At 46.0% G+C, this 24,588-nt stretch overlaps 1 protein-coding gene across 34 annotated transcripts in view; it reads left to right on the forward strand.

The window, feature by feature from the left end:
* The first annotated feature begins 13,054 nt into the window (after nt 1–13,054).
* The window catches only part of EIF4G3 (eukaryotic translation initiation factor 4 gamma 3), a 319,514-nt gene continuing 307,980 nt past the window's right edge, over nt 13,055–24,588 (forward strand). For 8 of the 34 annotated variants that reach the window (XM_070510795.1, XM_070510807.1, XM_070510812.1 and 5 more), the window contains exons 1-2: nt 13,055–13,230; nt 13,585–13,768. The gene's annotated coding sequence lies outside the window, so the exon portion shown is untranslated. Of the gene's footprint in view, nt 13,231–13,584; nt 13,769–13,816; nt 14,284–14,538; nt 14,585–24,588 lie in introns of those variants that run through there. The other 26 variants (XM_070510790.1, XM_070510810.1, XM_070510798.1 and 23 more) reach the window with 16 other exon arrangements.

A 24,588-nucleotide genomic window follows, 5' to 3' on the forward strand; every position in this document is an offset into this window, starting at 1 on the left:
AGCTATGTAACCTTGCTCAAGCGACTTCACCTCTCAGAGCCCCCGTTTCCATCTCTGTTAAACAGAAATCCTAACACACCTCTTGCACGGTTTCAAATTACGAGAATGTTCCTAAGTACTTGGCACAGTTGCTGGCACAAAATAATTGCTCAATATATGTTTATTATTCGGATATAAAGTTGACTCACATTCATTAAGCGCTTAGCTAATGAATCTCTGAGACTGGGGCTCTGCTCATAACTCCTTTTGTGGCTTTCAGCAAGATTCCTTCCTTTTTCTGAGCTTCAGTTTCTCCAACAGAAAATAGGGGGTTAGATTAGACTGGATACTCGGTAGGAGCCATCCAGCCCTGACATTCCAGGCTGCTTCTATCTTCCTCCTCCCTCCCTTCCTTTCTTTCTTCCATTTATCCATTATTTATTCATTCAGTCAACAATTATTTACTGAGTATCTGCTATATTCCAGGTGCAGGAAACAAAACAGACCCACATCAAAACAGGAGTACATCCACGACAGCCAGCACATCGGAAGCCTGTTTGTTTAAAACCTTCTTTGTCCTCTCTCCCAGCAATCAATCCTTGCAGGTTATTTCGTGTTTGGAACACGAAAAAATTGTGCCAAGAGTTTATTTCCATGCATCTCTGTGTGGCTGTGTACACACACACATTTATATATAACATTTGCAGCAGGTTGTCATGGAAACGGTTTTTTGGTGTCTCTGGGCCTGAGGGATGCCGGTGAGTGGAGGAGCTTTCATGGAACACCCCCTGCGTGCACTTTTGTGTGGTGCGAAATCCTGCTGGGAGAGTTACCCCAAGAGCCTTTGTCGGCCCTTTTGATCATCGCTGCCTAGTTTTCTCATTGATCTTGTCGGATGTGAGTGAATTTGACTGAGGGATCTGAATGTCAAGCTCAGTGATGGGCAGAGCAAGATCCTCTGGGACATTTGCCAACTAGCGGCATGGATAGGTCAGCTTGAGTTTTTTGTCTTTTTAAACCCTTGATTTGGGAATGTTTAAGGCTTTGGGGAAGACTTGGATGAAAAGACAAAAGCAGCCAGGAATGTATTTTCAGAAACGACAGGTGCAGCAGCCACTTTTGAACGTGGTAGGCAGAGCCAGAGCTGGGAGGGGGCAGAGTGCCAGCCAGAGGGAGGGAAGGGACTGTATTCAGCCAGCAGCTTCCCTGGGCCTGGCCTCATCCTGGGCGCTTTGCGCACGTTACCTCCTGTAATCCTCTGATCCACCCTGTGAGATAGACACTGTGGTTCTTGGCAGGACGCTGGGGTGGGAGAGGAAAAGTAGTCCAGCTAGGAAGCGGCAAAGCTGAGATTCAAACCCAGGCTGGGCCCGACTCCAGGGCTGGGGCTTTACCCACTACATTGTGCCACTGGACAACTTTCTGCAGCCAGGTTCCCCTCATTTCCAAGCCAGGAATTGGGGCGAGAGGCGGCCAGGCATGGCGGTCCAGAGATTCAAGTCCTTATGAACCCCAAGTCACTGTGGCAGATCCAGTCATGGGCAGCTAAGAGAGGACCAAATCGAATCTGTGCAAACGTTGCATTCACTTCGAATACAAGAGCTGGCTTACGTTTGGGTTTCATGAGGGCTTACTGTGTACCAGGCACTCGTTCACTTACTTATTGCAAAGTCTTGTGAGAGCAATGCTATATTAGCATTACTATGTTCCAGATAAAGAGACTGACGTTCAGGGAGGTTAGATGTCTTGCCGAAGATCACATGGCTAAGGAGCTGAGATTTGAACTCAGGCAAGCTGGTTCTGGAGCCTGAGTTCTTAACTCTTGTGCTTTTCTGGTCCATAAATTAGAGTTCTGCATGTGTGCAGTCCTACAGCCAACCCACGTGGACTCTCCCTGCCCCAAAGAGCTTCGGCTGTGTGAGAGGTGAGCAGGAGTTGAAGGGCGAGGGAAGAGGACCCTCTCTTATCGATGAGTCCCTGTGTGTCCAGGACTGTGCTAGATCTTTCCACCTCATGACTTTCCTGCAACATTGGAACCACTATAATCCTCTTCGTACAGATGAGAGGAATCAGGGCCCAGAAGGGTGAAGTGACTTGACTAAGGTCTCAGAACTGAGATTCGAGCCAAGGCCTGTGTTTTCCCACACCCAAGCCCCGCGCTGCTGAAGCAGAACCGCACTGTCCTGGGCCCTTCCTCTCCCACATTTCTCAGTTATGATGCCAAAAACAGGGGCTCAGGAGTTCTGCTAAGAGCAAGGAAGCCGCTCCAGAAACCCTTGTCCAGCAGAGGACTCCAACCTGCCCACATAGAGGGCTCCCTCAAATCTGCCGGAGTAGGGTCACTCAGTAACGCAATCAACATCCATCCCTCAACTATTTGTGGAGTGCCGCCTATGTGCCAGGCTCTGTCTGGAACCTGGGCCTACAGCACTGAATGTGAAAGTCATTGTCCCTGCCATCAGCACCTTACTTCCTAGTGGAGACAGCCATGATACAAGTACAAATGTGAGAAGGGTAGGGAGCTATGGGTGTGAGTAACAGAGAGGACTGGGCCTGGGTTGAAGACTGATGTGGGTTTAAAAAGACACTTTGGGGACTGGCCCCGTGGCCGAGTGGTTAAGTTCGCGCGCTCTGCTACGGCAGCACAGGGTTCACCGGTTTGGATTCTGGGCGCGGACATGGCACCGCACGTCAGGCCAGGCTGAGGTGGCGTCCCACATGGCACAACCAAAAGGACCTACAACTAGAATATACAACTATGTACTGGGGGGCTTTGGGGAGAAAGAAGAAGAAGAAGAAGAAAAAAGATTGGCAAGATTGGCAAGAGATGTTAGCTCAGGTGCCAATCTTTTTTTTTAAAAAAAAAAAAAAGATACTTTGGCTTGAGAAGGCCAAAAATATCACTTAGTGCTTTTGGCCAAAGCTGAAAGTTGACCATATTATGGCATGAAATGAAAGAGGTTTCTATTTTCTTTATGTTCAGAAAGGAGGTTGTGACACTTACCCCAAGCCATTTCCAGCTTCATGGGAGAGATAAATAAGCTAACGTTTATTGAATACTTACTATGTGCCAGGCACTAGGCTACATAAACTCCTTATGAATACAGTGTGATAGAATCACAAGAAAATAATGTCCTGGCACAAAAGTAGCAGAAGCCAGGGGTCGATTAAATCTGTCTGGAGGAGGAGGGCAATCAAGGAAAGTTTGTCCCCTAAGCTGATACTTGAGTTGGGTTTTGAAGGATATATAGGAGCTTGCTAGGCAATCCAGGAGCAGGAGAAACTTTGGATGGAGGGAGGAGCATATGGAAAGATTTGGAGACATGAAAGTGTATGGCTGTTCAGGGTACGTATCAGTGGGGAAGTGGTGGAAACTGAGGGTGCAGAGATTGGCAAGAGCTGCATGTAACCTGGCCTTAGGTAGCTGGCTGTGGAACCTGGACTCCATCCAATCCCCATATGCTTAGCCTGCATATGGGGGAGAACCAAGCATCTTCTTCAACTTCTCTATTCTAGTGGAAGAAAAGGCGTGCAAGAAGGGTGGGGGGAAAAAGCATGATTGCCAAATTTGGGAAACTGAAAAATGTTCATCTGCAGAATTAATTCTAAATTGCTGCTATTTTCATTCGCATGCTGGTGGGAAAGGCAGAGCATAGCAACGCGCCTCAGCCTCTTCCCAGGTGTCTGGAGTGCCAGCAGGCCAGGCCAAGCCAAGCGAGCAGGCTGGCTCCCATGGAGATCATCAGAGCCAGCCTGGTGCTTGGCACCAGCTGTGGGCATCTGGAAATCCAGCTTCCTCTTCTAGTCATTAGATAGGGGGGAATTCAGAATCCAAGATTTTCCCAGGGAAGCAAACTTGGCAGGATGATTAAATAGCATCAGGCTTGACAAGGGCCAGGGGAAGGCTGGGCCACCCAGGGTGGAAGAATGTGGTTTCCAGATTCAAGATGGGCTATGTGGGGGATTGTGTGAAGTCCCTTGGTTTAGAGAGTGCTGGAGGCCTGCGAGGCGGGTAATAGAGACCTTTCACGGCGCCAGGCCCAGGGGCAGTGCAGGCTGATCTCAGTAACAGGGCAGCTTAGTAGATTTGGTGCGTAGGGGGTTCTGCTAATAAGGCCTGGCGTCAGCGAGGTCAAAGGCTGCCTTGCCTCCAGGCCCAGCAGCCACCTCCTGAACGTGTTGGGTGATTAGCCAGACATGGGAGGAAGGAAGCCCCTGTTACGGTTCACCTCCCATGTGCAGGCAATATCAGTGCTCAGAGCCCCATCGGGGTGTTATGAGGACTGAATGAGTTAATACACGTCAAGAGCTTTGCCCAGGGCCTGGCACATAGTGAGTGCTCAGTGAAAGTTAGTTATTGTTGTGTTTATCAGCCACACCTACTAATGGTTGGTTTATGCCTGCCAGCTTATTTAATCCTCACGACAGCTCTAGGAAGTAGGAATTAACAGGTTAAAAAAAAAGTTTGGGGGGCTGGTCCCATGGCCGAGTGGTCAAGTTTGTGTGCCCCGTTTTGGTGGCCCAGGGTTTCGCCAGTTCGGTTCCTGCGCGTGGACATGGCCCCGCTCATGAGGCCATGCTGAGGCGGCGTCCCACATAGCACAACCAGAGGCACTCACAACTAGGATATACAGCTAGGTACTGGGGGGCTTTGGGGAGAAGGAGAAGAAGGAAAAAAAGAGATTGGCAACACACGTTAGCTCAGGTGCCAGTCTTTAAAAAAGTTTGTTTTTTACAGCTGGAAACTGAGGGACATTGGGTTTGTGTCCCTTGCTCAAAGGCACATAGTTAAAAGTGGCAAGAGCTGGAAAGAACTTCTACCACTCAATAAGAATAAAAACCAAACAACCCAATTCAAAAATGGGCAAAGGACTTGAATAGACATTTCTCTAAAGAGGGTATCAAATGGTCAATAAGCCACATGAAAAGATGCTCAACATCATCATCATTAGGGAAATACAAATCAAACCCACAAAGCAATTCCACTTCACGCCCTTAGGGTGGCTACTCCAAAAAAAGAAAGTAAGTAACAAGTCTTGGTGAGTACGTGGAGAAATCTTGAAACCCTTGTGTATCGCTGGTGAGGATGCAAAATGGTGCAGCCATTGTGGAAACACTATGGCAATTCTGTAAAAAATTAAGTGCAGAATTATCATATGATCCAGCAATTCCACTTCTAAGTACTTACCTCAAAGAATTGACAGCAGGAACTCGAGTAGACACTTGTACACCCATGTTCGCAGCATTGTTATTCACAATAGCCAAAAGGTGGAAACAACTCAAATGTCCACTAATATATGAATGAATAAACAAAATGTGGTATATCCATTCAATGGATTATTATTCAGCCTTGAAAAGGAATTACATTCTGATACATGCTACAAGATAGATGAGCCTTGAAAACATTATAAGTGAAATAAGCCAGAGACAAAAGGACAAGTAGTGTATGATTCCATTGATAGGAGGTGCCTAGAGTAGTCAAGTTCATAGAGACAGAAAGTAGAATGGAGGCTGCCGAGAGCCAGAGCGAGGGGAGAATGGGGACTTATTATTTAATGAGTACAGAGTTTCAGTCGGGATGTTGAAAAAGTTCTGGAGATGCACAGGGTAATAACTGTACAACAATGTGAATGCCACTGAATGTGAATGCCACTTAATGCCACTGAATTGTATACTTAAAAATGTTTAGGGACCAGCCTGGTGGTGCAGTGGTTAAGTTCGCACATTCCACTTCTTGGTGGCCCGAGGTTCGCCACTGGTTTGGATCCTGGGCGCGGACATGGCACTGCTTGGCAAAAGCCATGCTGTGGTAGGCATCCCACGTATAAAATGGAGGAAGGTGGGCATGGACGTTAGCCCAGGGCCAGTCTTCCTCAGCAAAAAAAGAGGAAGATTGGCAGTAGTTAGCTCAGGGCTAATCTGCCTCAAAAAAAAAAAAAAAAGGTTAAAGTGGTGAATTTTATGTTGTATATACCTTACAACAACAAAAAAAATGCAAGAAAAAAGTGGCAGAGTTGGGAACAGAACTCAGGTCTATTTGTCCCCTAGGGTCCCCCCTCTGGATCCACTTTCCCCTTTCTAGGAAAACGCCCTCCACCTTTGTTCAAAACTGACCACCAGAGAAAAAAGCGGTGTCTTGATGATGATGGACACACCCAGATGGAATTAATTCTATTTTCCAAATAAGGAATTTGCAAGTGATGTTCAGCTCGAAGGACAGGCTAATCCTGCCCCAGTTGGGTCAGAGAATGGAATGCTGAGGATTCAGGACATGGTAACTGTGCTCCGTCCTCTCCATTCTCCCTCCCACTCCTCTGACCTGTGCACCCATAACAGTCATCATTTTGTGTTCCGTCAGTCAACAAACAGTCACTGAGCACTCCAATGTGTGTTTTTTCAAAACCACAGAGCAATTCTCAGACACCAGCTGGGTATCCTACAATTTAACTCAATTCTGACACTATCTACCTGGAGATAGCATCAGATCCCACAGATCGGAGGTTCCCAAGACCCCCTCCTTGGGTTTGATTAATTTGCTAGAGTGGCTCATTGAACTCAGAGAAACATTTTACTTACTAGATCACCAGTTTATTATAAAAGCATATAACTTAGAAACAGCCAAATGGAAGAGATGTGTGAGGCAAGGTCTGGGGAAGAGGAGTGGAGATTCTATATCTTCTCCCAGCAGGCCACTCTCTCAGTACCTCCATGTGTTCACCAACCTGGAAGCTCTCAAAATCCCATCCTTTTCTTTTTCTTTTTCTTTTTTTTTTTGGTGAGGAAGACTCACTCTGAGCTAACATCTGTGCCAATCTTCTTCTATTTTGTATGTGGGTCTCTGCCACAACATGGCTTGACAAGTGGTGTAGGTCCACCCCCAGGATTCGAACTTGCAAACCCAGGCTGCTGAAGTGGAGTGTGCCAGACTTAACCACTACACTGTGGGGCTAGTTCCCCCATCCTTTTGTTTTTTTTTTTTTATGGGGGCTTCATTAAATACATACTTGGGGTACGATTGATTAAATCACTCCTGGAGGTCAGGGCTGGGACTGAAAGTTCTAACCCTCTAATTAATCACACAGTTGGTTCTCCTGGCAACCAATATCCCCTCCTTAGGCGACCTAGGGGCTTTCCAAAAGTCACCTCATCAACATAAATGAAACCTTTATCGCTCTCATCACTTAGAAAATTCCAAGCATTTTAGGAGCTCTATGCCAGGAACAGGACTAAGACCAAATACACATTTCTTCTGTAAATCACAGGATTGGGCCAGCCCCGTGGCCGAGTGGTTAAGTTGGAGTGCTCTGCTTCAGTGGCCCGCAGTTTCACCGGTTTGGATCCTGGGCATGGACCTGGCACCATTCATCAATCTTTTAAAAAAAGCACAGGATCACAAGCGTGTAATACCTCTCAGGCACTATTCTAGGACCTGGAGATACAGCAATGAACAAAACAGACAAAATTCTTACTCTCCTAGGCCTAACATTCTAAAGGGGAGGAATAGATCACAAACTCATGAATATGCAAATATGTCACTTGTCAGACAGTGATGAGTGCAATGAAGGAAATTAAAGTAGGCTAGGGTATGCTGGGGTCAGGGGTGGGTTGCTAATTTATATGGGGTGGTCAGGGAAGGCCTCTCTGATAAGGTGGCATTTGAGCAGAGACACGAAGAAAGTGAGGGAATGAGTAGTGCATATATCCCAAGGACAGGAAACAGAAAGTGCAAAGGCGCTGAGGTGGGAGTGTGCTCGGTATAAAGGAATATCAACAAGGCCAGTGCACCAAAGAAAGAGAATAGTAGGAGAGAAGCTCAGAGAGGTAAAGGTGGGTGTGGGAGATGGAGATCATGTAAGGCCTTGTAGGTCATTGAACAGGCTCTGGCTTTTGCTCCAACTGAGAAGGAAAGATGGTGGAGAGCTCTGAGCACAGAAGTGACATAATCTTAACTTTTTAGTGTAATTAACTATGGGGATTGCTTGTAGGTGCAGTTACCAATCTCTTTTCCCCATTAGACGTGGCATCATTTTCCTCTCCAGGAGCCCAGCACAGTGCCTGGCACATAGCTGTCACTCAGTAAAAGCCTGTTAAACGAATTTTGAAGATTGGCTGTGACTCCAGAGGCCTGCAGGTGAGGAAAGGCCAATGCTTGAAGTGCAAAAAGACCAGAGGGGTGGCATCCTACTTCTTATGAGGAGATGATATCAGAAAGTGAGAAACACCTTGTCCTAGCAGTGAAAAGAGGTCGTGAGTTTCAGTCCTGATTCTGCTGCTCACTTCCTGTATGACCTTGAGAAAGTCCTTTCTTTCTTTTTTTTCTGTTGAGGAAGATTTGCCCTGAGCTAACATCTGTGCCAATCTTCCTCTATTTTGTAGGTGGGTTGCCACCACAGCGTGGCCGCTGCCAAGTTGCATAGGTCCTTGTCTGGGAACCGAACCTGGGCCACTGAAATGGAGGGCACCAAACTTAACCACTAGGCCACAGGGCTGGCCCCAAGAAAGTCCTTTCTTATATCTGGGCTTAATTCCTAAAACCAGGATACTGGGTAAAAGAATCCCTAAGGCATCTTCAGTCTTCACTAGACTCTATAAAATACTTAAAAACATTGCGGTAAAATACAAATAACATAAAATTTACCATCGTAATCCCTCTCGCATGCTGGTGAAGCTGAACTATCTGCAGCCACAGTGGCTGGTGAGGGCTGGGGTCACCTCCAGGAGTAGCTGAGAAATGCAAGGCCATTACACACACTGGGCAAAAGGGCAGGATGACTTGGCTCCAGAAGTGAGAATGGCAGCAAGTCAGAGAAGCTGCCACTTCGCCCTGGAGGCAACGGGGAAGGAATTAAGCTTTGTTGAGGTGCCTACTATGCCCTAGGCCCTGGGGATGCTAAGACAAGCTCCTTTACGTCTTGCTTTAATCTTTTAGAGGCACACCTCTTGTCTTCATTTTGCAAATGGCCCAGAGAAGTTAGGAATCTTGCTTAAGGTTGATCAGCTAGTCTGTAAGGTTAGAACCCAGATCTGTCTTAAAGTCTTCTACCTTTGAAAGGAACTGCCACCCTCACATGCTACCCTACCACTGGGCCCTATGACGTTTGGAAGGGCCTGCTGGCACAGCTCTTTACTGAAGAGCATTTGTGGCCGATTATGAACATGCTTGCAGTACAAAATACTGTATTTCTTTGCTCTTCCCATTGGAGACTTCTCCTTCCATCCACGTCTACTTCAGATGATGGGTGCACTGCACTTTCTTCTTCCTTGGTCTTTCTTCTTTTCTTTTCTTTCTTTATTTTTTTTGAGGAAGATTAGCCCTGAGCTAACTGCTGCCAATCCTCCTCTTTTTGCTGAGGAACACTGGCCTTGAGCTAACATCCATGCCCATCTTCCTCCACTTTATATGTGGGACGCCTACCACAGCATGGCTTGCCACGTGGTGCCATGTCCGCACCCGGGATCTGAAGCGGTGAACCCCGGGCCACTGAGAAGCAGAATGTATGCACTTAACCACTGTGTCAGCCCCCCTGTTTTTTTTTCTTTTAAACTGTCTTGGCTTCCCATCTCTCTGTCTTCACTGCCTGGGGTCTAGATCTTGGGCTGCCAAGGTCCATCCTAGCTCTTCCTCATCAAGCCTTGGGGGACGTTCGCATGTCTCAGAGTGGAGCACCCAGTAATACACAAACCTCACCGCGGCTGCTCAAGACAGCTTCTGTTGGCATAACATGGCTTGCCTTTATGCTGAAGGGCCAGTCCCCACCAGGAGGAAAAATGAAGGTGAGAGAGAACTCCACTTTGCAAGAACGTTTTTGAAAGTTTTCAATTAAGAAATTAAGGGGTCCCCTGAGCCCAGTCTCCAGTTTACTGAGAGAACCACAGCAGTGGCCCCACATGAAAATAAGCAATGCAGCATCCCCCAGTCATGAGAAGCCTCAACCAAGCCTTCACCTGTCTGCTGGCTCTCGGAGCGCAGAGGGAGAGGAATAATTACTCCGGGGGGGAACGCAGGGTCCTCCGCGTGGTGGGAGGTCAGAGACAGCACTCCCCCGTGGGCTGGCGTTGCCTGCTCCAGGATGCTCTCCTCCGTCTCGCTCCCTGTGCAGTGAGGCCCAGCCTGGGCTCTGTGGCACCCAGGACTTCTCCTCTGGCAATTCACAATCATTCTGTCCTTCAGCTAATTTCACATCCTATTTATTGAGTGCTAGATATCACGGATCTTTTAAAAGATTAAGTAATGTTCCTGTGTAAATGAATAGTAACAGCTAAAATGTATCCAACAAGTATCATGAGCCAGGGACTCGGCTAAGGCCTTTGTATTTGTTGTCTTATTTCTCATGATAGGAGGTAGAGTCTCCATTTTACAGATGAGAAAGCCGAGGCTTGCAGAGGTTAAGTGACTTCTCCAAGGTCACACAGCTAATACATGATAGGGCAGAGAATCAAACTCAGGTAATTCCTATGGCTCTACTCTCTAATTGCTCAACACTGAGAGCTAAGCATCCACTGCCTTGGGAGTCTAGAGGAGGGTGTCTAACTCAGTGTGGGGAGTGAGGGAAGGCTGCTTGGAGGAGGTGAGGCCTGAGCCAAGCCTTGAAGCAGGAATAGGGATTAGCCAACTGACTAAGAGGGGAGAGGGTGGTTTGGGGTTATGGGTAGTAGGAGCAGTTTGTACACAGGCCCCAGGGTGAGAAGGAGCATGGCTTTGCTTGCAGTAGATTAAGGTGGCTGCAGCTCTGGACTTGAGGTGGGTGTGGCAGGAGGGAAGTGGAGCCAGATCCTGCAGGATCTTGAATTTAGACTGGATCCTGAAGGCAACAGGGGAGCCATGGAGGGCTCTCAGCCAGCAAGTTCACAAAGTCAGCTTTGCTTGTTGACAGTGCCTCTGACCACACAGTAGGGAAGTCGCTATGTTGAAGGCAACATGGCAGATCAGACCTGGAGTCAGATGCCTTTGGTTTGAAAGCCAGCATTTCCACTGACAAGTCACACAAATTGCTTCTTCACATCTTAGAGCCTCAGTTTCTGCATTTGTAAATGGGATATAACAATACTTTGCAGAGTTGCTGAGGGGAGTAAGAATCAACGTAAGCAAAATGTTTAGGGGAGTTGTAGCCTGACACATAGTAGGTGTTCAATAAATATTAGTTGCCCTGTGTGAGAAGGGAGGTCTTGAGCTGGGCCATGCCTTTCCAAGAAAGGAGACAGCTCTACCTTTTCGACTTGGCTCCCTATAAGCCTCCCTGCATTGATTGCCTGGGGCCAGAATCTTAGCAGGGACTTGTACATTATTTTGCCCAAGGTCTTATCCGTTTTAGGAGAGATAATGCTCATAAAGTGCTTAGCAAAGACCAGGCACACAGTAATCGCCTGATGCTTGTAGCTATTAAGTTAGAAATGAAACTAACTCAGAAAAGAACAACAATTAAGCAATTATCAGTCTGTTATCACCCTTGTGTAAGTGAGAAGCCAAATTCTTTCCTGGGAGCAGATTTTGATTGGGATAAGGAAGTCTGAGATCTCCAGACAGAGAAGAAGAATCTGAGGAACTGAAGAACCACGTGGGAATCTTTCCTGGAGCCAGTCATGCCTGGAGAAGAGCAAAAAATGCAACCCTAAGAAATCAAATCCAAGGTATTACAAATCCAAACGGTTTAGGATCCCAGAGTATGAACTAGCTCCTGTCCTCCAGCCTGGACACAGGGACGAGGCTTCCTTTTCAGCGCTAGGAACTGCGGACCGGTGGTGAGGCGTTGTGGTATCACCTTCTTCCAGATGCTCCTTTATCCCAGAGGGAGCCAGGGACCGTCAAGAATGAAGCACCCACTATGTGTAGAACTTTATGTGGATTAAAAAAAGGCAGGCAGCGTGAAGCAGTATGGCGGGAGTCAGAACCGGATTCTAATTTTGACGCTGCCAACTCCACACTCCACGTGACCTTGGGAAAGTCTCTGGTCCGTTTTGAGCCTCAATCTTCTCAGCTCTTCTGTTGCCTGATGGTATTGAGCCTCCCCAAGCCTCAGTTTCTTCACTGGTAAGATGGGTCCCACCTACTTCACAGGGCTGTGTGAAATAGTGACCACGAAGTGCTCAGTGCCCGACGACCACTGTTGATGACCATTGTTACCGGGATGGCCACGCGATCTCTTCCTTTCCACTCAGTGCTCAGGATGCCTAGGACAAAACCCCTGCTGGGGGCAGGGTGTGAGGGAGGGGCTGGGGTGGGCTTAGTTGGTCCAGCTGGGCAGAAAAAGCCGTTATCCACAAGTGTTACCCCAACATAGGCGTAGGCCACTGGGGAGCTGACCACTGGCTGGTCAACGGGTGCTCCAGTCTTGGGGCGGACCTTGGAAGAACCGGTGCACAGAGCCCAGTCAAGGCCGATTAGATAAGGCGAGTTGGATCAGGTCCCCACGCAACGTGGGAGGCGGGAGGGGCAAGGTTCATCCAGACGGAGGGGGAATTCAGACCCAAGCTTGGCTCTGTCCTTTCCCGGCTGGGTGACCTTGGGCCAGTCACTTTCCTTCCCCCAGCCTCAGTGTGCTCCCGCCGTGGGCGCCTCGTTCCACTCACCTCCTGAGGATAGGAGGGCGCGGTGTCGACACAATGGACGTGAGCTGCGTCGCCAGGGCCCGGCGAGCTCTCTTTATTATGCCAACAGGCGCACGCGGCGGGTTCCCGCCGGCCGCTGCACGCTGCCTAAGCGGTTCGGTCCACCGTGCCCGAGGCTGCTCGCCTCACCGCCTCCCGCCCCTGCGGACAGGGCTCTGCGGACCGCAGGCTCCGGGGCGTCACCATTGTTCTTCCAGGCCGGGCGGCAAGGGAGGGCTCTCGCAGACCAGTCCTCGCCTTTGCTCTCTCCCTCCGCCCCGCGCCCCCGCCGCGGCGAGCCTGGGAGAACCCCCTCGCCGATCTTTCCCGAGGAAGCGAGTCAGCCCCGGAGCGCTCCCGAACGGCGGCCGAAGACGACCCCGAGTGTTTCCGAAGAATCCCGACCGCTCGCAGTCTCCGGAAAGAGCCGAAGAGGCTTCCCACCCTCGTCCACCCGAGCCACTCCGAAAAGGCCCGAAGTTTTCCGAGCGGCCGTCCTGCCGGACTGCTGGAGGCGGCCACAGCGCCATGTTGGATGCTCTGCTGGTTGAGTGAAGAAAATCCGCCGGCATCGCCTGAGCCCCGCTACCGAGAAGGGCGCCGCTTCCCCCGGGGAGGGGGATAAAGATCCCCCGCCGCCGGCCCATGAGGATATTGCCGTGAAAGGTCCGGTCTCTCCGCCTCCTGCCCCCGCCGGGTCCGGCCCCCCCCCCGGGGTCGCGTTGTCACGGAGACCGGCAGCCGGTGGTGCTGGCCCGCGGGGCGGCTGCTGCTGCCGGAGGCGGCGGCGGCGGCGGCGGCGGCGGCGGCGGCGGGCGTGTGTGACCGGCCCCGGCCCCCTCCTCCTCCTCCTCCCAGCCTCCCCCCGGCCCCCCGCTCCCGCCGCCTCCCCGGGTCTGCCCCCATCCCGCCCCCCCGCTGCCCCCGGCCCCTGCACCCCGGCGCGCCCGGTCCCGCTCTGGGGGGGTTGGTGGCTTCGCTTTGCCATGAGTTTACCGCAGAAACCGGCTCTGAAATCAGGCTCAGCGGCTGCAGCAGGAACCGGACCCGGCACCGGAGCGGCGGCGGCGGCGGCAGCGGTCCCGCCTCCTCACCCGGCGGCAGCAGCAGCGGCAGCGGCGGCGGCGGCGGCGGCGGCGGCAGCGGCAGCAGCGGCCCCTCCTCACCCGAACATCAGGGCCCTCCAGACCCCGGCGCCCCAACAGTATCCTTTTCACCTTCCTGCCCGCCCGTCGGCCCCTCGCCGCAGTCCAGGGGGCTGTGGCCCCTCCGGGGACCCTCCTGCCGGCCGCCCCAGTCCAGCCAGGGAAGGGGCCGCTCCCCGAGCCGCCGCCCCGGGCTCGGCCGGAGCTTTTCGGGTGCCCGGCGGCAGCCCTGCGGGGACCCCGGGACCCTCTGCAGTACCGTGAAAGCCAGCTCTCCTCGGCGTCGCTTCTGCCGCCTCCCCCCTAGGGCTGGGGGTCCCTTCCCTCTTCTCGCTTCTCCTCCCCTAACTCCCCCTCCCCCCTTAAGGGCAGAATTTGCTGGTGCCTGGGACCCAGCCTGCGGCGAAGGCTTTTCTCTGATTGATTGTTGTGAGGACGACACCCTTCTCCTCCTCCGCCTTCACCTCCCCCTGCAGCGGGGCACGGGGGGCTTCCTTCCCTGGTGGTTGTTATTAATACATAATAAACTTGATGGGTAAATTTCCCGTTTGAAACTAATCGGCTCGTTTCGGAGGTAAGTGGGATTTTAAATCTACGGTGAGGATTTGCAGAAGGCACTCCCTCTGGCTGATGTTTTTTAGCGACTGGGAGAGTTGTGATGTGGTTTGTGGTGGAACGCGATCTGAGGAGGAAATGTTACACCGGACGCTTCCCTGTCTTTGACCTTTTTTAAAGGAAGAGGAAGTTAACTGACATTACCCATCACCCCCAAAAGTCTCACTTCTTGGAAGGCTTGTGTTACGCCGAGTATTTTTAAAGGGCTTTGATTTACTCTTCCATAGGCCTTGTGTCTGGAGGGCCCAGCGCTTCTGGAGGCAAGTGTAGTATTGAATGTGTCTCATCTCATGTTATTTGCTCGATTGTAGAATTTTTTTGGACAGCTTTGATCGAAAACACTTGGTGCGAAGGTATTTTAAGTGAAAAACTAGCCGGGGAAGGTAGAACGTTGATTTCATGAATGCCACGGAGATTTAGAAAGGTGTTACCTACCTGAGAATAACATTTCATCATGTGCCACCCCCATCCGCTCTGTTTGTGTAAATCAATAAATCATCACTGGATGTTAGACGTGTTGTGTTTTTGTATTTGTGTCATCCTGTGTTTGACTTTTAGAGAGTAGGGTGTTGGAGCAAATAAGCTAACTGCTGTGAGGTCCGCAGATTATTTCACAGTCTAGTTTGATTCTCGTCTGTATCGATTACTTTGAGAAGGCAAAGATCTCTGAGTCATTTCAGGGCATCGTTTTGGTTTCTGTCAAGTATCATTTTCTCTGTTCTTTAAATATTATTAGTCCACATTTTTTCAACCCAGGCAGTGTGGCGCAGAGTGGAGATAAATTCCATTCCAGTGTGATGTGTGTACTGATTTCATAATGTTTTTATCCTGCCTGATTCTGTTCCATTAAGAATTGTTCACGGACGAGAATGCTTGGTGGTACCTTAGAGTTGTTTATGGAAAACCTGGTTAGTTTTGCTCAATATTCCTCATTGCTTTATTACGGGAGAAGAAGGTTGGCTGATTTCTCTACTTCAGGTAGGAGTTCAGTTAATGCTTTATGAGTTTAAATTCCTTCCTAATTTCTGTCTTTTTTTTAATTTGATTGCCCATATTTGGTTAGGGCTGTAAGTTTCTATCCTGTGCCACCAAGTATATTATTCATTACCTGCATCTTTGAGCTGTTTTGGCAATTAAACAAATGAAAGGAAGCCTATAGTATGTGTTGTTGAGGTACAAAGTAATAAGTACGGAAGGCAGTGCTGAATATGACACTGCTTGGTGAATTTGGTGGCGATACTTGGACACACAGCTATGACTTAAGTTGTTTCAAGTGTGCTTTTTCTCAATGCATTTCACAAAGGAAGGACTTATAAAAGCTCTGAGTTGGTTGCAACATAAAAGTAGTTAGTAATACTGTAACAGTTATTAAAGGGGATAAATTTAAGATGTAATTTCCAATGGAGATTAAATTTTCCAATTACTCTATTTGTAGTAATACAGCATACTCGGTTTTATGTGGCTTTAAGTTTTTACTTTCCCTCATGTCATCGAAGCTAAAATTAATTTTCTTCTTGATGTATTTCACAACTCTGTTATGTTCTCTTTGCTTTACACACCGAAGGGTTACAATTGCCAGAATCTAAAAGCCTGTATAGTAAATGAAGTATAGGTTACAGATTTTGTTAGGACATATCAATGGTGAAATTGCTAGCATTGGTAATGGGGAATTGGTTACAAATGGATTGACAGAGAGCAAATCTGCTTTCCTACCCTGAGGGTGTGTAGGAATTTGTATTTCTTTGATGAATGCGGTCATTGTGTGATAAGTTGATATGCGTTGAAGCATCGAGACTGGAGTGCAAAGCTGGAGTTGCTCTTTCTAAGCCTTGATTAAATCTCTGGTTCCTCAAAATATACAGGTGCAGTTCTGTTTCTATTGAATTAATAAATTCAGATAGTATTTTGAATTTGTAAAAATACTTGGAGATTCCCGTGACAAGGCGTCCTTCATTTGTACTTAGTGTTCAAGTGACAAATCAGAAATGAAGGGAAATGTTAGTGATAATGGATCTTCATATAAACTGGAAGTTGCTTGCGTAGGCATCAGTATTGCATGGCAGGCCCATAAGTCCATTTCAGGTAGAGGCCTTTGACTACAAGGAGGCAAGGGATGGGGCCTGGTAGAGGGTGGGCAGGGATGGTGGGGGATGCAAGAAAGGGTAAACCCTGGTATGGAAAATGCCACTGGCGAGGGAGAAGTATGCTTAGATCTTTCATAACATATTCCAATGTGGACGGTTTACGAAATTGGCACTTCAGAATATTTGCCTTGAGATACGGTCACCCCACCTTCTCAGTTTGAGTTCCAAGAAGCTCTGTTGAGAATCTTGAGTGATTCTTAACCTTTTCTGGGTAGTAAACAACTTTGACATTTTGATGAAAGCTTATAGACCCTCTCCACAGAAAACTGCCCATGCACAAAATCTTCCTTACATTTTCAGGGGCTTCTTGGCCTGCCATTAAAAGCCTAGTCCTTTAGCTGGAAATTGTTGACCCTTCAGATAATTAAGGATAAATGAGTTTTGAATTCAGGTGCCCAAATAGTTCTGACTTAAACAGAATAATTTTGCAGTCTGTTATGAATACACAGTGTTCTCTCTATTTATATGGAAAGACTCCAGGGTGTAATTTCCCTTAGGGCTGCTGACATTTCTAGGGAGTCTAGTTACTGTTTTGGGGCAGCCAGTTTAGTTAAAATCAGGGCAGTGGGCTTTTTGAAGAAACTAAATTTGATAAAGGCCTGTGACAATCGGAAAATGACCTGTGCCCTCAGCTGTTTTGTCTTACCTATGACATGTATTAAAAACAAATATTCCCGTTGTTGTTTTCTTTTGTTACTGTGATTGTCCTCTTTCTGTTTTCCGTGTTGATTTTCAGTTTTTTTCTTTTTTACAGAATTTTTGTTTTTCCTTTTTCTCCCCAAAGCCCCCTGGTACATAGTTGTGTATTTTAGTTGTGGGTCCTTCCAGTTGTGGCATGTGGGACGCCACCTTAGCATGGCCTGATGAGTGGTGCCATGTCTGCGCCCAGGATCCGAAGCGGTGAGACCCTGGGCCGCTGAAGCGGAGCGTGCAAATTTAACCACTCAGCCACAGGGCCGCCCCCCTGATTTTCAGGGGTTTTTTTTTGAGGAAAATTAGCCCTGAGCTAACATCTGCCAGTCCTCTTCTTTTGCTGAGGAAGATTGGCCCTGAGCTAACATCCGTGCCCATCTTCATCTACTGTATATGTGGGATGCCTACCACAGCATGGCGTGCCAAGCGGTGCCATGTCCGCACCTGGGATCCGAACCGGCAAACCCCGGGCTGCCGAAGCAGAACGAGGACACTTAACCGCTGTGCCACCGGGCTGGCCCCTGATTTTCAGTTTTATCTTATAGAGTGAAGCCAGTCATGTTTGCTTTCTTCTTTTTTGCCTTTTTACCAAAGGTAAATCTGAATAATACTGTTAATAGTATTCATTTATTGAGTACCTCCTGTTCTAGGAGCCATGTATTCATGATTTCATTTAATTCTCAAGAGAACTCTAATGAGGTAGGTACTGTCTCTGTGTTACAGATGAGTAAGCTAAAGTGCAGAGAAGTTAAGTAATCTTCCCAAGGTTGTCCATCTAGTAATTGGTGGTCTGCAGTTCAGACTGTGGTATGACTGACTCCAAAGCCTGTGAATGTCCTTTCTGCTATGCCACACTACTTCTTACCAAGTCTGCATGTGGGAGTGGGAGGAAGGCTACTTTCATATTTGATAGCTAGGGGTAGGTCTGTGTATAGTCAAGGAGCTCTGTGGAGTAATCTAGAATGTAGTGATAGTGTACCTTATTCTAATTCGTAGCCACATACTGCTAGACAGGTATGTTATCTTGTTGAGCCTTAAAGCAGAGGAATAGGCCTACCACATTTGATTCAGTGCATGTTTCTGCTTGTTCAGAAGTTAGCAAGGCCTCTAGCAAAATACCATTATAGCTAGCAAGTATAACTCGAGCTCATGTAGTGGCCAGCAGTTTCTGCTCGAAAGCGCCACCATCAACAAAGATGGATCTGTGCCCCTAGAGGGCAGATCCTCTTTTAGGAAGGAGAGAGGGAGACTGATGCAAGATGGAGGTAAAGAAGAAAGTAAGTTACTCAGATGCTGGATCACATTGGCGCTTACCTCTGCTTCTGCTGTTCCCTGTCCTAGGCTTACAGGTCTTAAAGTGAGGTATTTTCGGTCAAACTCTGAGAATTTAAACCACCTAAAGACTGATATGTTGCTTTTCCACATTGAGGTTTCTGATAAGATTTTTTACAAAAAGATCTCGTAAAAAATGTTTGAGGGGCCAGACCAGTGGCGCAGAGGTTAAGTTTGCACGTTCTGCTTTTTAGTGGCCCGGGGTTCTCCCGTTTGGATCCCGGGTGTGGACATGGCACCACTTGGCAAGCCATGCTGTGGTAGGCGTCCCACACATAAAGTAGAGGAAGATGGACAGGGATGTGAGCTCAGGGCCAGCCTTCCTCAGCAAGAAGAGGAGGATTGGTGGCAGATATTAGCTCAGGGCTAATTTTTCTCCAAAAAAAAAAAAGAAGAGTTTGAAAACTGCGTTTGAAATCATAATAGGGTTATCACATTTTGGCCATTTATATTGGGACTTCAATATGAGTGGCAAATTTTAAAATTTATTTGTTCACTTATTCAGCACCAACTGTGTGCCAGACTTCAGTGTTAGATCAAGGGTTGAAAAGCTAAGATAAAATCTTTGCTCTCAAAGAACTTGGTCCGAACTGGCAAAAGGACAGGATACCATGAGCCAAGTATAGACTGTTCCTGACTTACCATGGTTTGACTTAAGATTTTCCGACTTTACAATGATGTGATGATAATATGCATTCAGGGGAAAACGTACCTCGAATTTTGAGTTTTGATCTTTTCCTGGGCTAGCACCCGAGGTGCGATACTTTTGTGATGCTGGACAGTGGCAGCGAGCTGCAGCTCCCGGTCAGCCAGGCAATCCTGAGGGTGAACAACTGATACACTGAGAACCATCTGTACCCAGGCAGCCTTTCTGGTATTCACTTTGAGTACAGTATTCAGTAAGTTACGTGAGATATGCATCACTATATTATAAAACAGGTTTCGTGTTAGATGATTTTGCCCAACTGTGGGCTAATGTGTTTCACACACGTTTAAGGTAGACTAGGCTAAGCTGTGATGTTTGGTAGGTTAGCGGTATTAAAAGCATTTTTGTTGTAAGATATTTTCAATTTACAGTGGGTTTATTGGGACATAATGCCATCATAAGTTGAGGAAGATCTGTAAGATGATAACTCTGCTGTAGGAGCCTAGTCTGGGGGAGGGAGGAGTTAGGGCCTCCTAGGAGAAGTTGACATCTGAGCTAAATTAGAAGGATGAGTAAGAATCACCTTAGCTTTATATGGCTTTCTTCTTCTGCCAGCTGACTTTTCCCCATTTTACTAAATGGATTTCAGTCACATTTCAGTTTTTTAGCAGGAGTAGATTACTAGAGGAGATACTAGAGAACTGGTAATGAAAACACAATTGCTGTAGGTTCAGAGTATCTTCTGCATCCTAATCTGAGGAATTAGACTATGAGAAGATACATATCAGATCTGATATCTGTGTTTGGTTGTTCCTGGTCTCCTTCCCGCTCATCTCATAACAGCCCCCTGTCCTTCTGACATTAGACTTTGCATTGGAAACAGTACCTTCTAGCCTTAAAATATAAGCAGGTTTAGTTTGGTGTATTGAGAAGTGTACCTGATTTGGAGAAAAAACAAAAATCTGGATTTGAGTTTGGCTCTTCCATTTTAATAGATGTACCTTGGACTAGTCACATAACTGCTCTGGGCATCAGTTTCCTGTTCTCTAAAATGAAGATGTTAGACTATTTTATTAAGTGACACTCTTGAATTATCAGGTCCTGTGATCCTGAGGATTATGGTTTGAGGTTTGTTTTGTTCTTGCAAGTAGATGGGAAGGATTTTACTAATGATTTCTTAGTCTGTATGATGGTCAGTGACATGTTTCTGTGGTGACTTATTGATAGTAGAAGCATGTTAACATGGATCAGAGGGAAGGCAACTTGCTCGTATAAGAAGCCTCTGGTTTTGGCTTATTAATGTTGGATTAGCCAAACAGACTGAAACGCCTCTGTGACTTTAGTAGTGAGGACTGTATAGTCTCTCATGGGATGGCTTGAGACTGTCCAATAGGCTTGCCTTGGTCAGATGCTGGCTCATTCTGAGTGACGATAAAGTTAGTGCACTATGAGGTATGAGGGAAAGTAAGTTCTGGAATAAACGGTGATGAGACAATCTATTTTTATTTTAGGAATAATATTTTGAGCTAATATAATAGGAAACTAACTATGTTCTGATTATTAGCCAGGCACATGACTTCAAGCTATGTATAAATTGCAGCTGAGATTTATATTGATGAAATATTACAGGATCCCAAGCTACCTCTGAATTCTCAAATGTCTCCTAGTTCTTTGGCTTGCTGCCAACCAGGAGTTTTTCACTCTTCTGTAGCCTCAGCTGAAATTTGAGATAGTTTAAACTATTTTAAGTACATTTGAAATTTGTCAGTTTTTATGACCTTTATTAACTAGTAGTTTTATACTTTTTCAAGCTCAGTGTGTAGTGTTCCCTGACACTTATGAGGCATTAAATTTTATCAATAGAATGTAAGCTCCATGAAGGCAGAGATTTTTGTGAGTTTTGTTTACTATTGAATTGCCGGCACCTAGAACAGTGCTTGGGAGATAGTAGGAAGTCTGTAAATATTTGTTGAATGAAATCTTGATTAAATTAGAGTCTGGGAATCAGTTTTAAGATAAGTTTTAAGGCTAATATAGATGGCATCACAACTCACTTTTAGCACTCAAGGCTGCCCTAAAACTGTTTTGCAGTGATATGTAATTGAATTGAAAATAGTTCCATAATTTCCTTTAAGATGGAATAGCACTGACCCAGTTTACAAAGCCACTTAAAGTGGCTGAGTTGCATTTGAAGTATAGATACTGAGGATTAGGGTTGGTATAAAGGCTAAAGATGAAAAACATTTATAGTTAAATGTTAGTATTAAAAAATTTGTGTTATGATAAGAGTGACACGTAACCAAATCAGGAAATTTAAAAAATACGGAAAAGTAAAAAATCATCCATAATCTTAGTACGTAGAGATAGCTGCTGTGAATGTTTTGGTATATTTCTTTCCTGTCCTTTTTTCTATGGATTTTAATTTTGATGGACTTAAATTCTGTCCTCTTTTTTGTAAAGTAACTTAAGGTGAAATTACATATACAGTTTTATATCTTGCTTATTTTGTTACCTAGCGATCTGCCCACAAAAACTACTTTTTAAATAGTTTTATTCCTCAATTTGGAATGAACTATTTTTGTTTCTCTGGAAAGAGTTTCTTGATCTTCTTTCACCTTTGACTTGTAGCTCAGAAGTGATGACTGCATGTTAGAAAGAGAAGAGCTCAAACCTTTTTCGACCAGTGAGACATTTTTCAGTTATTGTGCCTGTAATGTTTTGTATTATTTACAACATTAAACCCGGTGTAACTTCAGAGATTCCCCCCTCGGAGTTGTGTACATTTTTAAAATTATCCGTTTGAATCTATCTTCATCCATATATTCAAGCATACTAAATTAAAAAAAAGACGACAGGCGGCCAGGGTGGTATTTGTTAATTATGAGTTGTATACACGTGTGATTTCTCCGTGATTCCTTCGCCTGATGTTCAGGAAGTGTTGGTATTATACAGAGTGATTGAAGGAAGAATGAAGAGACCATAAGGGATTCATGTGGGTTTAGGGAAACGGGTTTGAAGTATGGAAACAAACAGAATTTTGGATGACAAAGGGGAGGGAAACTAGGTGGAAGTAGAAAGTAAGTACAGCCAGTTTGGGGCCAGAGTACAGTGTTTTTACGTTGAGAATGGAAAGGACTGAACCTTGAAGATAGAGTGGAGGAGTGTGAGAAAGAGTGAGTGAGATAAGTCCTGACTCTTTTTCTGGGTCCTTGAAAATAGCATATAAGAAACAATTTGAACTGAAAGATGACTTTAAAAAAAATTTAAAAGTTTAAGACTATATAGTCAGGATTTGGATGGGTAGAGGGGAGTGCGTTGTGGTGTGTGGGTGATCAGAATGAACAAAGATTTGGGCTTGAAATAAGCGTGGTGTTTGCTAGGTTGTATGGATCTTGGTTCAGTGTGCCTGGAGTGGAGGATTCTTGTGGTAGAATACTCAAGATAATGGATCCAGATTCTAGAGGGCTTTGAGTGTAAGAGAAGGTTAGACTTCACTTGTGTGAAACCATTACTTTTTTTTTAAACAGCTTTATTATAATTTGCATACCATACAAGCCACTCATTTAGAGTGTACGATTCAGGGGTTTTGAGTATATTCACAGAATTGTGCAACCATCACCACAATCAATCTTAGAACATTTTCATCACTCCCTGAAGAAACCCATTAGACTCCGTTTCCCTCAATTTCTCTCTGCCCTAGGCAAGTACTAATCTACTTTCTGCCTCTATAAATTTGCCTAATCTGGACATTTCATATAAATGGAATAACATAATATGTGGTCTTTTGTGACTGGTTTCTCTCACTTTGCATAATGTTTTCAACATTCATGTTGAAACATGTAACATGTTTCAGTACTACTACTTTATTTTTTGAGGAAGATTAGCCCTGAGCTAACTACTGCCAATCCTCCTTTTTTTGCTGAGGAAGACTGGCCCTGAGCTAACATCCATGCCCACCTTCCTCCATTTTATACATGGGTTGCCTACCACAGCATGGCTTTTGCCAAGCGGTGCCATGTCGGTGCCCGGGATCCAAACCGGCGGCGAACCCCAGGCCACCAAGAAGCGGAATGTGCAAACTTAACTGCTGCGCCATCGGGCTGGCCCCTCAGTACTATTTTTTTTTTTCTTAATTGTTGAATAATATTCCAAGGACCATATTTTCTTTATTCATTCCTCAGTTGAATAAAGTACTGGGTTGGTGGACATTTGGGTTGTTTCAAGTTTTGGCTGTCGTGAATAACGATTCTATGAACGTTTTGTGTGGACGTATGTTTTCATTTATCTTGGGTGTATACCTGGGAGTACAGTTGCTAGGTTTTCTCAGGTAGCTCCATGTTTAACGTTTTGAGGAACTGCCAAACTGTTTTCCAAAGTGACCGCACCGTTTTACCTTCCTGCCGGCAATGTTTGAGGTTCCCTTGCTTGTTGTTCTGCCTTTGATTATAGGCCATCCTGGTGGGTGTGAAGTAGTATCTCATTGAGGCTTTGATTTGCTTTTGCTTCATGGCTAATGATGTTGAGCATCTCTTCATGTGCTTATTGGCCATTTATCTTTGGAGAAATGTCTGTTCACATCCTTTGCCCAGTTTTTAATTGGGTTGTCTTTTTATTATTGAGTTGTAAGAGTTCTTTGTATATTCTAGATACAAGTCCCTTAGCAGGTAAAGCATTTGCAGATGTTTTCTCCCATTCAGTGGGTTGTCTTTCACTTTGTTGATAGTTCCCTTGAAGCACAAAAGTTTTCAATTTTGATGAAGTTCAATTTATCGATTTTTCTTTTGTTACTTGTGCTTCTGTATTTTGTCCAAGAAGGCTTTGCCTAACCCAAGGTCACTGAGATTTACTCCTTTGTTTTCTTCTAAGAGTTTTATAATTTCAGCTCTTACATTTTGGTCTTTGATCTGTTTTGAGTTAATTTATGTGTGTCAGGTGAAGTAGGGGTCCAAGTTCATTTCTTAGCATCACTGGACATCCAGTTATTTCAGTACCATTTGTTGAAAAGACTATTCTTTCCGTATTGGTTTGTCTTTGTACCTTGTCAAAAATCAACTGCATATCTTTTGTTTTTGTTTTTTGTTTGTTGGGAAACTGACATGATGAAGACAGTATTTTTGAAGATTTATTTGGTTTAGGTGTGCAAGTTGAAATAAGGACCAAGAAAGATTAGGAGAGTAGGAATGGCATCACAGAACTACATGTAAAGTGTATAATCCATTAAGCACTTGAGATTTAGTGAGGTGTGCTATTTATAAAATATGGTCTATTGAATGAATGAACTTTGACCATTCCACATTTTGTATATGCCTAGAAAACAGAAGAACTACGCAAAGGAGATTTTTCCTGCTTCTGTTATTAAGGTAAATTCTTATTAGGCAGTGATAGCTTTGTAAAACATAAAGCATGGGCATCAGGCTATTTTGCTGTCCTGTGAAGAACTGAAATTGTG

This window comes from Equus asinus, chromosome 5 (assembly GCF_041296235.1).
Source record: "Equus asinus isolate D_3611 breed Donkey chromosome 5, EquAss-T2T_v2, whole genome shotgun sequence".
Classification (NCBI taxonomy): Eukaryota; Metazoa; Chordata; class Mammalia; order Perissodactyla; family Equidae; genus Equus; species Equus asinus.